Source organism: Microtus oregoni, unplaced genomic scaffold, assembly GCF_018167655.1.
Source record: "Microtus oregoni isolate MIOR12 unplaced genomic scaffold, Mior012 000021F_ref0000039, whole genome shotgun sequence".
Taxonomy (NCBI): Eukaryota; Metazoa; Chordata; class Mammalia; order Rodentia; family Cricetidae; genus Microtus; species Microtus oregoni.
The window spans coordinates 28969760-28982679 of record NW_024543080.1 but is presented as its reverse complement, the minus strand read 5'-3'; the positions used below and the strand labels follow the sequence as shown (position 1 = coordinate 28982679).

The 12920-nt window shown below is 45.2% G+C and overlaps 1 protein-coding gene across 1 annotated transcript in view; it reads right to left on the bottom strand.

Annotated features, from left to right (window-relative positions):
* Window positions 1-12030, bottom strand: part of Smim14 (small integral membrane protein 14) — a 43668-nt gene extending 31638 nt beyond the window's left edge. The window contains exon 1 of the mRNA XM_041671420.1: window positions 11810-12030. The gene's annotated coding sequence lies outside the window, so the exon portion shown is untranslated. The remainder of the gene's footprint in view (window positions 1-11809) is intronic.
* Window positions 12031-12920: the final 890 nt, after the last annotated feature.

The following is a 12920-nucleotide window of genomic DNA, read 5'->3' as shown; positions in this document are numbered from 1 at the left end:
ACAGGGTCTCACTATGTAGCTTTGGCTGGCTTAGAACTCATTACGTAGGCCAGGTTGATCTCACACTTACAGGGATCCACCTGCTTCTACCTCCTGAGTGCTGGAATAAGAGCCTAGTCCTTTGCCTCTATCTGCAAAGTGTTGGGATTATTGGGATTATAGTCACGGACTACAAGGCTGAGGTAGTATAGTGCTGAGTATCGAATCTAGGGCTCGTGTGGCTAGGCAGGTACTACTGAGTTACATTCCCAGGCCCTTACCTATTTAAAGAGAGCGCTAGCTGGGCATGGTGCCTTAGATCTGCAAGGTGACTGGGCTGAACAGTGAAGTTTCAGGTCAGCCAAGGCTACACAGAAGACGCCATCTCCAGTAAATAAATAATGGCAGGGGAGAAATGTAAAAGAAAAAATACTGAAATAAAGAGGAAGGAACTAAGGTCCGAGAGTTTCAGTGGCTTGCCCAAAACCACACGGCACACAGAAGCGGGCCTCAAGTCCTCTCATTTCTCCTTTCCTAAAAACAATTTCGGTAATAAATCCTTAGGGACCCTAACAACAGGCAGAAGAGTTTACAGGAAGATACAGAAGAGCCAACGGGCAGCCCCACCTCTAAGAGTTGAAGTACTAAAATTACTTAACACAATGTAATTTAATTCCAGCACACAAATATCTGCCCAAATAAACATTATAAATTACTTCACCGTCCAACCTCAGCAAAAAGCTCAAAATACACACAAACACACATATCTCCTAGGCTAACTTATTTTAGTTATGTGCATGCTGTTTGTCTGTGTGTGTAGACCAGCTATGTGCAGGTGTCCAAGTAAATGGCAGACTGGTGTCTAGGGAGGGCCTGCTCTCTGCACATTAATGGGACGTTCTCACTGCATTACTGAGTGGCAAGAAAGGTGAAGCTCAGGGCCTCTCTCACAAGAACGCTAGCCACCTTGTGGGGCTCTCTGCCCTCATCTCCCATTGCACTTGTGACTAGACTTTCAGTGTATGAAGTAGGCACATTAGTACCATGGCAGATCACCCCTGCCCACTCCCAAAACTCACAAAATTCATGTCCTTCTCAAATATAAAACACCTCATTCCATTCTAATAGCCCCCCATCAATATTTACCCCTGTGTCAGACCAAAGTCTAAAGTCATGTCTCAGATTGCTCAGTGGGTAACGGGGCCTTGTTGCCAAGACCAACGCCGAGTTTGATCCTTAGACCCACATAGTGGAAGAGGACAGACTTTCTCAAACCGTCCTCTGACCTCCACACAAGCCATCATTGCACTCTTGCTCACCCCTAGATTCCTGTCACAAATGTAAAGAAGTCTAGGGTCTGGAGAGATGGCTTAGTAGTTAAATACACATATCAAGTTCAATTCCTAACACCCGCATCAGGTGGTTCATAACTTCACTTCCATGGGAACTGACATCCTTTTCTGGACTCTGTAAGCACCTGCATTCACGTGTGCACATCAATCAATACAACATACATAATATATATAAAACTCCCATATATTAAAGACATCTGAGCTGGGCCGGGCGCGATGGCACATGCTTTTAATCTCAGCACTCAGGAGGCAGATGCAGACAGATGTCTGTGAGTTTGAAGCCAGCCTGGTCTACAGAGCAAGTTCCAAGACAGTCAGGGCTACACAGAGAAACTCTTGTGTCAAACAACCAAATAATAACAACAGTAATAAATAAATATAAATAAATAAAAAGTAAATCTGAAACCCAAAAGTTTACCTAAGTACCATCAGGCTGGGAATGCAGGTCAGGGGTACAGTACCTGCCAAGCACAAGGCTGACTACCGACTGAATGGCTGTCATTTAAACAAGGGCCACAGTCAGTGTACGGCTCATCCTGGGACAGAACGTTCTACAGACAGGAACCTGTGACAGTCAGCTATCTCAGACAGGAACCTGTGACAGTCAGCTATCTGTGAAGGAAAGGCTTCCATAGGAAGGCCGGCTTCCACAGAACATGCAGTCCCTCTGGAACCTGGAAGCACCACGAAGCTCCTAGGCATTCTGCCCTTCAACCTTCTGAACTCTAGGCCAGCCGATAGGAGGGCAGTCTCAGAATTTTGAAAGTGCTTTTGGGGTTGTCTATCTATGAAAGGTACCTGATCACCTGTGTCCTTATCTAAAGGCAGCCTGAGATCCAATGCTCACTACAAAACAAAACAGTCTGGCTGGCCCTGTCCTGCACTCTTCCAAACACAGGCGAGCTTTCTTAGTGCTCTCCCCATGCACAGGCTGAGCACAGGACGATTCAGGAAGCACTCTCTAAGAGTAAGGCTTACCAGCAGCTCTCTCCTCAGCCCTCACCAAAATCATCCTGAAAGGATGCATTTGTTTGTCAACACAGAAGCTTACTGCTGTGCACTTTACAAACACCAGTGTCTATGCACTGGACAGGTGCACAACCGCTTCCCAGCTAGGTGTTTGCTGAAGAGGCCGCCTACTCTTGCTTCCAGTTCACTCTGAGTGTGTTTGAGCTACTACAGCAAACATTTGCTCACACTCCAGGAACTAAGTCCCCTTCACAGTGGCTATGTCGATGAGACAGAAGCAGCAAACTTCTAAGGCTCTGTCTGGAAAAGGTGTGGGGAAGAGGTGCTAAGACAGGGTCTCATGCAGAAGCCTTGCCTGAGCCGCTGACCTCCTGCATCCACAGTGAAGTGCTGGGGTTCAGGCTGTGTGTCACAAGAGTTCCTCCTAATAGTACCATGTGGCCAGTTAAAGATACTTTTTGAAGAAATACAGACATTCTGGATAATACAATGTTTTCAACATTGCCTTTTCTTTAGTTTTTTTAGGTTTTTGGGAGATCTGTTTTTGTTTTCGAGATACAGTTTCTTGGTGTAGCCCTGGCTGTCCTGGACAGAACTTGTTCTGTAGACCAGCCTGGCCTGGAATTCTCAGAGATCTGCCTGCCTCTGCTGGGATTAAAGGTACATACCACCAGTTCCTGGCAAGCCTTTTCTAAATGACTTTTTAATATCTGTAATTGATTCATTCCAGAAATCACTTTAGACAATTTACCAAGTCATCAAGGGGTTAGCACACAAAGTGTCTTAAAGGACTCAAGTTACTGAGAGAAATAAATCATTAGCCTTGGGGCCTTTAGTTTGTCTATAAAGCAGGACTGATAACAACAGAAACTATTCACTTTAAAGGAGTGTGCAAGGATCAAGTGAGAATTCTTAGGAGTCCTTTAGAAACTGAGAGTGGCCGGGATCTTTAACCCTCAACTGTGTGCTGCCTTACACTGCTGACATCCTCCAGGGACTGTGGATATTATTCTCCTGCACAGGAGGGAAGGGAAGAAGAAAGTGGACTACCTATTCTGAAGTTCCACTTATTCATCTTTTCTCGCTATACTTAACTCATGGACATTCTACAAGAATCTCTCTACCTGGTCAAGGCACAGGTGAAAAAAAATCACCATAAATGACCAAATAATGTTTCAATTAAATTAACTATTTATTTGTCTTCACTATCACTCAAGTTTCAAATTTTGAAAATAGTTCCTAAAATTTCTTCTCAAGGGTGTTTACTACTCCGGGGGGGGGGGGGGGGGGGCAAAGCTATAGTTCAGACTTGCCCACTGTGTACAAAGCCTTAGGTCCAGTCCTCAGCAATACACACATACAGGGGGAGTGGGGGCTAGAAAAGCATCATATTACAAGAAAAAAAATCCACACTAGTGGGGTGGTGGGGTTGTACCCAGGAGGCAAAGGCAGGTGGATCTTTGTGAGTTCAAGGCCAGCCTGGTCTACAAGAGCTAGTTCCAGGACAAACTCCAAAGCCATAAAGAAATCCTGTCTCGAAAAACCACATACACACACACACACACACAAAAAAAGCCGGACGGTGGTGGTGTATGCCTTTAATCCCAGCACTTAGGAGGCAGGGACAGGTGGTTCTCCTGAGTTTGAGGCCAGCCTGCTCTATCAAGTGAGTTCAAGGACAGGCTCAAAAGCTACAGAAAGGGCTGGAGAGATGGCTCAGTGGTTAAGAGCATTGCCTGCTCTTCCAAAGGTCCTGAGTTCAATTCCCAGCAACCACATGGTGGCTCACAACCATCTGTAATGAGGTCTGGTGTCCTCTTCTGGCCTATAGGCATACATGCAGACAGAATACTGTACCCATAATAAATAAATAAATCTTTTAAAAAAAAGCTACAGAGAAACGCTGTCTCAAAAAACAAAAACAAACAAACAAACAAAAAAAAAACAAATCCACACTAGCCACACTAGATATCTGTAATTACTCTGGACATGTTGCATACAAAGGCTAATAAAGTAGCTTTCAAGAGTTGCATTAGAATTAGTGAGCTCTATCAAATATAATGACAGCTGATTGTGATGGTGGCAGACATTGACAGATCTCTAAGACTTTGAGGCCAGCCTGGTCTACATAGTGAGTTCCAGACTAGCCAGGGCTACATAGGAAGACCCTATTTAAAACAAATAAACCAAATCAATCAATCAAACAAAAACCCAAATGTCATGGACGACAAAAGGCACTAGCCCTGAAGCACTGACCTCTGGAGTTCTGGAGTGTACGCGGTGAAGATGCTTGCTGCACCCACATCCAGCTGAGGAGCACCCTTAGGTGGGAAAACCCAGGAGCTCTACCCCACAGCGAGCGCAGGCAAGCGGAAAGCAGCTCCACTCTGCCCTAGCACACAGCTAACCCATCTGTGTTTTCACCGCAATTGAAAAAAAGCAAAAAGGGAAATGAAAATCCCGTATGAAAATAAGCAACAGGGGAAAACTTTCTCCAAAATAAAAGCACTCTCATTAAAAATATTACTAAATACATGTGTATAAGCTCCACTCTACAACTAAATGCTGGTTTAGAAAAATATGCATGTTTTCAGAGCTGATTATTTTAAAACAACACATATTTCAAATTAAAAACTTTCAAATAAGTCATCCTGCCACTCCAGGAAAAAAACAAATGGAAAGAGCTCTCCTCAGAGGCAGTTTCTAATACAAGCTTTCTTGTGGATTTTCTAAGCACATCCCAGTATATGCATACTGCTTAGATTTTCTGAATTACAATTAATCTCATTTTGAGTCATTAAAATGTTCTAAATATGGTTTGTTTTATACTTATTTGTTATTACTTTTTTAAGAATTTATTTATCTACTATGTCTAGTGCTTTGCCTGTATATGCCTGCAGGTCATAAAAGGGCACCAGATCTCATGGCAGAGGGTTGTGAGCCACCATGTGGGTGCCGAGAACTGAACTCAGAACCTCTGGAAGAAAAACCAGTGCTCTTAATCTCTAAGTCATCTCTCCAACTCTTTTATTTTTCCCCCCAGCTTTACTGTGTAGCTGCCTGGGATGAAACTCACCAGGTACATCAAACTGGTTTCAAAATCAAGAGATCTGCCTTTCTCTGGCACCTGAGTGCCGAGATCAAAGATGTGCCACCACACCCTGGTATGGCTTGTTTTATAATTAAACTGCTTGCTGCAATTCTTCAAAGTTTGAGTTAACATGGTTTATAAGCATCGAAATTACTTTCATTCCCAGAATGAACTAAAAACTTCAAGTGATTTTATTTAAAACATTTTATGACATAAAGCCAGTTGAAACCATGTTTAGTGGGTCTAACATGGAGCTTAACGAGAGAGTCTTTCCATAGCTTATAAGAGGCCTTCCATTCAATTTCTAGCACTGACAGAAAAGAGAAGGAAGGAAGTTAAGAGGCTACCATGGGCTATATTGAGATTTTCTCAAGAAACAAAACAAAGCAATAAAACAAACAGAAAGTGCTGGAGAGATGGCTCAGCAGTTAAGAGCATTGGCTGCTCTTCTAGAGGACCCAGTTTTGATCCCCAACACCTACATGGTGCCTCACAGCCATCAGTAACTCCAGTTCCAGGGGATCTGATGCCCTCTTCTCAGGCACCAGGCACTTACACAGTGCACAGACAGACAGAGCAAAACATCCATACTCATAAAATAAAAATAACAATTAAAAAACACGAGACAAGAACCGCAGTTGGTTTTAAATGCTACTGCCCATTGTAACTTTGCAGTAACAAGTGCATGAAATAGACGGAGAAATACATGGCTGCTAATAGAAGCCCAAAGTCCCTAAGTGAGGCCAGAGCTGGCCAACGGCATGTGTGACCTAAGCCTCCTTGGAAAGGGCGAGGCTAACAAGACAGAAGACTTAGAACACCAGTCTCATTTGCAAAAGGTCTTGCCCTGAGAACTCTGGAGTTTATGCTTGTCCTAGGCAGTCCAAAGAGTAAGACACTCACATCAACAGATGCAGAAACAAATGACCTCATCGTCAAGGATATCTTTTTGATGAGATGAAGATAAAGAAATGCACAAGGAAGAAGAAAACACTCCAACTGATTTCAAGCTACCTGTAGGCTCACAGAGCAAAGCAAGAGGACCTGGGAGGTTTCAGGGTCTTCTGTTGTTGTTGCTGCTGCTCCGTTAGAAACAATGCCTCACTATGCTGCCTATGCTAGTCTCAAATAGTCCTCCTACCTCAGCATCCTGAGTAACCAGAAATAGAGTTATGCTTAGAGTATTTCTCAAAATCGTCTCCTAACTCTGCAACTTCAGGCAAATACAGCAGCAACAAAAACTTCTCAAAAAAAAAATATATATATATATATATCTTCCAGGTAGATTGCAAATAGGACAGAAAATACTATCTGTCCTTAATGAAAACCCAGTTTAGGGCTGGAGAGATGGTTTGTCAGTGAAAAGCACTGGCTGCTTTTGCAGAGGATTGACACCAACATGGTGGACAAGTCCAGTTCCAGGGGATCCAGTGCTATCTTCTGACCTCTGTGAGTACTGCAATATACCCATATGCATACAATAAATACATCTTAACAGAAAACAACCCAGCTTAGTGAAAGTTGTGTGTGCAGCTCTAAACGCTGTAGCTCACAAGCAGCGAGACAAGCAGAGGAAGCACAGAACTGGGCTTCAACCATTCACTATGTCTCAGTGTATTCATCTGTAAGATGTGGGTAGGAACACTTACACCTAGGTTGCTCTGCAGCTACACGAAAAATAAAGAGTAATACTTAGCATTGTAACCTTATCTAACATACTGTTCCCCCAAATCAGAACTAGTATAAAAGAACTATCTTCCAGAAAAAGAGACATAAAACACCAAGAAACATTCTCAAACTTAAACATAAAATAAAATCACCCAAAGGGTTTGTTGAAAGTGCAAATTTGGAGCTGGGTGTGGTGGTTCATGTCTGTAATTACACTGGGGAAGCCTCTGGGGGAAAGAGACAGGAAGACTTCCAGTTAACCAAGACCAGCCCTCGCTATGGAGACGCCACCTCAAAATAAAACAAAAAAAAACAAAGCCTGGTGGAAGAAGTAGGATCAGAAGTTTAAGACAGGTCCCAGGTCAGCCTAGGCTACATAAAACCCCTCCAAAAAAAAAAAAAATAACAAGGTCTGGGCACGAGGGCCTAGGTTAAATTTCCAACACTACAGAAAAGTGGATTAGAGGAGAATACAGATTCTGCGAACCAATCTCTCTAAGGTTCTATAGGTCTAAAATAGAATGAGAATGTTTTCTGACTCAAACACCAAGGATTAAAAGTGTCCTATAAGAAGCTGAACATTAGTCTTCTGAGAAAGAACAGGCCTAAAGAAGAGCACAGATACGTACATCCACAGTTCATTCAGCCAACAGTCAGAGTTCCAGTATACAAACCTGAAGCACTGCCATCAGATGCAGAATTTATCCCTTGAGACAGGGTTGCTCTGTGTAGGCCTAGCTGTCTTGGAACTTAACCTGTAGACCAGACTGGCCTTGAACTCACTGAGATCCACCTGCCTCTGCCTCCCAAGAGCTAGGGTGAAAGGGGTCCACACCACCTTCCAGCTTGAAGTAGAAAAAAAAAAACTGAAAATTAAGGCAATCCACATAGTAGGAAATGCTGTGAATAAAATGAAAAAAAAAAAGGAATAGAGAAATGATGTCATTTCTCAGGAAAGCCGACATCTGAGCTACAACCCGAATGACAGAAATGAATTGGCTAAAGCAAACTGGGAGAATACTGAAGCCCCAGGGTACAGGAAGAGCGAAGACCTTAAGGCAGCTCCAACACTAGCATCACACACAACAAAAGGGATGGAAAGCGGAAATATTCTGATGCAGCCAGACTCCTGTACAGGACTAGGTGGAATACAGGCACACAAGCATGGTAAGAAAGGAAGGCAGAGGCAAGGAGGAGTGTTTGCATGTGTGTGCCTGTGCGTGTGTAGGTGTGAATCTCTGTGTGTGCGACAATCTAACTTACATTTTAAGGAATCTCTTAGGTTGCTATGGGAGAAAGCACAGTAAGCAGCCGATGTTGAAGAGAAGCCAGGAAGTTACTTCAGTTGACCACATAAGAGATGGGGACAGTCTAGCAAGGATGGCAGCAACAGGGTGGGGAAAGAATACATACAGTGTGCTATAACTTCTTTTAATTAAAGGGGCTAGAGAAATGGCTCAGCCATTAAGAGCACTTGCTACTTGTCCAAAAGACCCAGTTTGGTTCCTAATCCCCTTGTCTGGCATTAGGTCATAACCAAACTCACAACCGCTCCAGCACAAGGGAGTCCAATATTCTCCTCTGGCTTCCTTTGGCACACAGATGCGCGCGCGCGCACACACACACACACACACACACACACACACAGATGCACATTTCACAAATGTAAAAATTTTGTGAAAAAAAAGACTTGTAAAAATTAATGAAAACTGAACCGAGTCAGAGTGTACTAAGCCTGTGGAATTAGTTACTCAGGAGATAATGACAATAGAAACTTATAGGTCTTAAGAAAGCTTCTAAGACAGAAGCCCGAATTGCATTAGCAGATTTAGGATACTTCATGGTACTTAGCCTTTGAAGCTGGGGTGAAGAGGGCATTCTCCTTTGGCATCAGTGGTTAGAAAGAACAAAAACCCTGTACCAGAAAGCACACTCCCAATGCTAATGAAGTACATTAAGTGCTCTGAGCAAAGTAAAATAGCTCCAGGGCCTCTGGGCTGGGGTGCTAACAGCTACTCTGCAGTTGGAATGCTATAACTAAGGATTGCACATAAACTTACCTGACTGGAATTACACTAAATCAGACTTTTCTCAAATTCCACATTGCACTCGCTCCCTTGAGACTTTAACAAGTGAAACCTCACATGTCATTCCATGTCTATTGAGTTCTTAAATCTAACATCATCGCCAAAAAGACATGGGAGGAAAAATTTCAGCACCATGGCATTAATAGCTGTTAATGGTGGCACAGACAATGCACGCCTTTAATCCCAGCACTAGGGAGGCAGAGGCAGCCAGATCTCTGTGAGCTCGAAGCCAGCCTGGTCTACACAGCAAGTTTTCAAAACCCTGTTTAGAAAAATAAAAAATCAAACAAACAAACAAAAAAAACTATTGTTTTTTTCAACAGTGGATTTTACCTGAAAAGGTCCACAGTCCATAGCTGCAAAAAATGAATGAATGGATAGATAGACAGACAGATAGATAGATAGAAAGAATTATTTATTTTGGGGGGTGGCAGTTGCAGGTAGTCGGTGGTACATGTCTTTAATCCTAGCACTTAGGTGGATCTCCGAGTTTGAGATCAGCCTGGTCTAGAGTGAGATCCAAGACAGCCAGCAATGTCTACACAGAGAAACCATGTCTCTAAAACATAAAAAAAATAAAAATAGCCGAGCAATGGTGGCGCATGCCTTTAATCCCAGCACTTGGGAGGCAGAGGCAGGCGGATCTCTGTGAGTTTGAGGCCAGCCTGGTTTGAGGAGCTAGTTCCAGAACAGGCTCCAAAGCTACAGTGAAACCCTGTCTTGAAAAACCAAAAAGAAGAAAGAAGGAGACAGAGAACGCCAGTATAAGAAGCCCACAGAAAAAAGCAAATGCATGGTTGGGGGGAGGATGGCTCCAGAGTTAAGAGCATTAGCTGCTCTTGCAGAGAACCTGGGTTCGGTTCCCAGCACCTGTAACTCCAGTCCCATGAATTTAACACTTCCTGGGCACTAAGGAACACACAAGATGCACAGACATAATATAGGCAAAATACCCATATACATTAAATCAAAATAAATAAATTTATTTTTTAAAAAACAATGCAGTGGTGGTACTCGCCTTTAATCCCAGCACTTGGGAGGCTGAGGCAGACAGATCTTTGTGAGCTCAGGTCAGTCTGATCCACAGAGTGAGTTCCAGAACAGCCGAGGCTACACAGAGAAACCCTGTCTCCAAAAAACAAAAACAAAACAAAAAAGCAAATGCAGCATGATAGCATATTTTTATAAAACAAATGCAAAAGTATTTGGAAGGATATAAACTAACATCTGGGAAGTTGAGTGACAGAATTATTATTTTCTCCTCATGTACGCCTAACATTTTCTCCACTCATCAAAAAAAAAAACATGTCGTACAAGCAAAAATAATGTTTTAGGATAGTACAAAGGGTTTTTTTTTTCTTTTAAGCTAAAAAGGGGGAAGTGCAAAAACAAAACAAACAAAATTCCCTGTATCTGTAGCAAGAGCATTCCAAGTATGGTAAAAATAAAATTTAAAAAAGCCCATGACCTACACAGAAGGAAAAGATTTGGTAACAGGTCCGTTACTGCCGTAGGACATGCACTTCAAAGAGAATCTAAATTCCTAAGAATAAGAATTCTTCCCAGATTTGATGGAAAGCAATCAGACTTTTTTTTTTTCCGTTCTTTCCTACCGCTTACCACAGAAACACTTCCACTAAAGGATCTTGGAGAGGGGAAGATGTCCCTTTTTAAACCGCGCTGGGTCACCCAAGTTTGGTTTCTGATCTGAGTACAGAGGGCAGCAGAAGGGTGGGCGACCACACTAAAGGAATCTGCGTGAGCGTTGAGTCACCTGAAGCGCTGAAGCGCATGCAGCTGCTTTCCCTAACCTCCACATCAGACCAGGGCAGCAAGAATACCTCCTAAGCGTCTCCAGACTCAACACTTGGAAAATTGCAGCTTTTCCAAATTGTTGTACGAAAAGCTGCTAGCAGTTTCTGACAAGACAGCAAAAAGATCGGGAGGGTCTCTTCTACAAATGCAGGTATAAATGCTTCATGGGGCTCATCCGGCGCTCCAGACGCAAACCCAAGGCATTCCATTAAGACCACGTTCTCTGTTTTTCCAACTGGGGCAACTGAAAACATCCTGCCGCCTCTCTAAGGTTAGCAAGTATCATCTTGGCTAAAATCCCAACGTTTAAACAGTACTTCAGAAAACTTCGGCTTTAAGCAGCGACTCGGATCTCAAGCCCTTGCCAGGCTATCGCCCTGCATTCCTTCCAATAACGGTGTTGCCGCTACCTGCTCATTTTCAGCCCAGTTCCCCATACAGAGCCCACAGGAAAGGGGACTCTTTTAAATCCGCAGCACAATGGAGGCTAAAAGGAGCTGTGGCTTTCAGGATGGCAGCTATCAGACACCACAACAAAGGCCCGCGTCCGGGTGACTTCATCGGACCCACCAGGCGAACGCTACCGCCCGACTTTCGGGGTTACTGTCCCAAATCCCTGCACGCCCACGCTGCCTATCGGGCCCCGAAAGTGAGAGCACCCGGAGTGTGGGTGCCCGTCCAGCCCAGCTGCAGGCTGCCCGGCCCCGGCCGCGGGCTCCCCGGGTGCAGCGCCCAGTCGGAGCTGCGCTCTCTGTCGCAGCGGTCCCCGGGAGCGCGCGGGCATAGAAATAGAAGCGACGACGCGAAGACGGTCGCCGAGGAGGGTGGTGGGCCAGGGGGACACTCACCCGCCCAAACAAGCGGCGGGCGGGGAGGGTGGCAGCCGGGAGCGTTCCGGACGCCGCTGTCGCTGCCGCTGCTGCTGGCCGCCGCCGGCCTCCTCCCCTCTGTTTGGATTCCACAGACCACGTCACTCTTAGCCACGAGACCCGGATCTGCCGGCTCCCGAGGGCGGCGCAACAGATTGCAGCGCCCCGAGCCGCCCGTGACCCCACCGAGTGAGCATGCGCGTGTCGCGCTGGCTGCCGGCGTCGGAGGGGGGCGGCTCCCTCAGCTCCGGCGCTGACGTGCGTGGGCGCGCCGAGCGCGGAGGGGGGAGTTCCGGTGGGGAGGGGTGGGGCTGCTGCACTGTGAAGGAAGGGCGCGGGGGCCGTCGGATTGTCCCACGTCGTCTCCGTGTGTTTACCGTCGTCTGACGTCTGCGTCCGCGTGCTGCGGGACTGGCTTCCGTCCTCCGCAGTGTTTAGTCACACGTAGGTGGAGGTGCGCGTGAATTGGTGTCTCCTGAGACCCGGTCTACCTGCAGAGGTGGTGACCCACGTGAACATCGGAACTCGCCGAGGACAGAAGCGCGTCAACCGTGGGGGTTTGAGTGATCCCGATGACGCTCCAAACAGTGTTGGGCCGGGAAAGCAGACCTAAATGAAGCTCAGCTTTAACGTTAAGGTGTCGAAGCCAGGTGTGGTGACGCAACAGCACAGGGGGGTGGGGCAGTGGTTCCTGCACAACCAGGGCTACACAGAGAAACCGTGTGTGTGTGTGTGTGTGTGTGTGTGTTGGGGGCGGGGGTGCGATTCGAGGTCAGCCAGTGCGATACAGAATCTCAATTTTTGTAAAAAAAAAAAAGAAAAAAAATGAGAGGAACCCAAGCCAAAGGAGAGTAAGTAGCTTCCTTAATTGGGCTAGGGAGCCTAGGAAGTAGTATTTCAACAATCCAAAGACAACTTTTCACATCTATGTAAGGAAACAAGAAAGGTCTGGAAACAGCAAATAGAAGTGTGGGGCCTGGTAAGCAAAAGCATCTTTGCAAGCAGTTGGGGAAGTCTTAATTCTGCATGTAGTCTAAACGACTTCAAGGAACTGTGGACAAACTAAGAGTATTGTGATAAGTAAACAGAA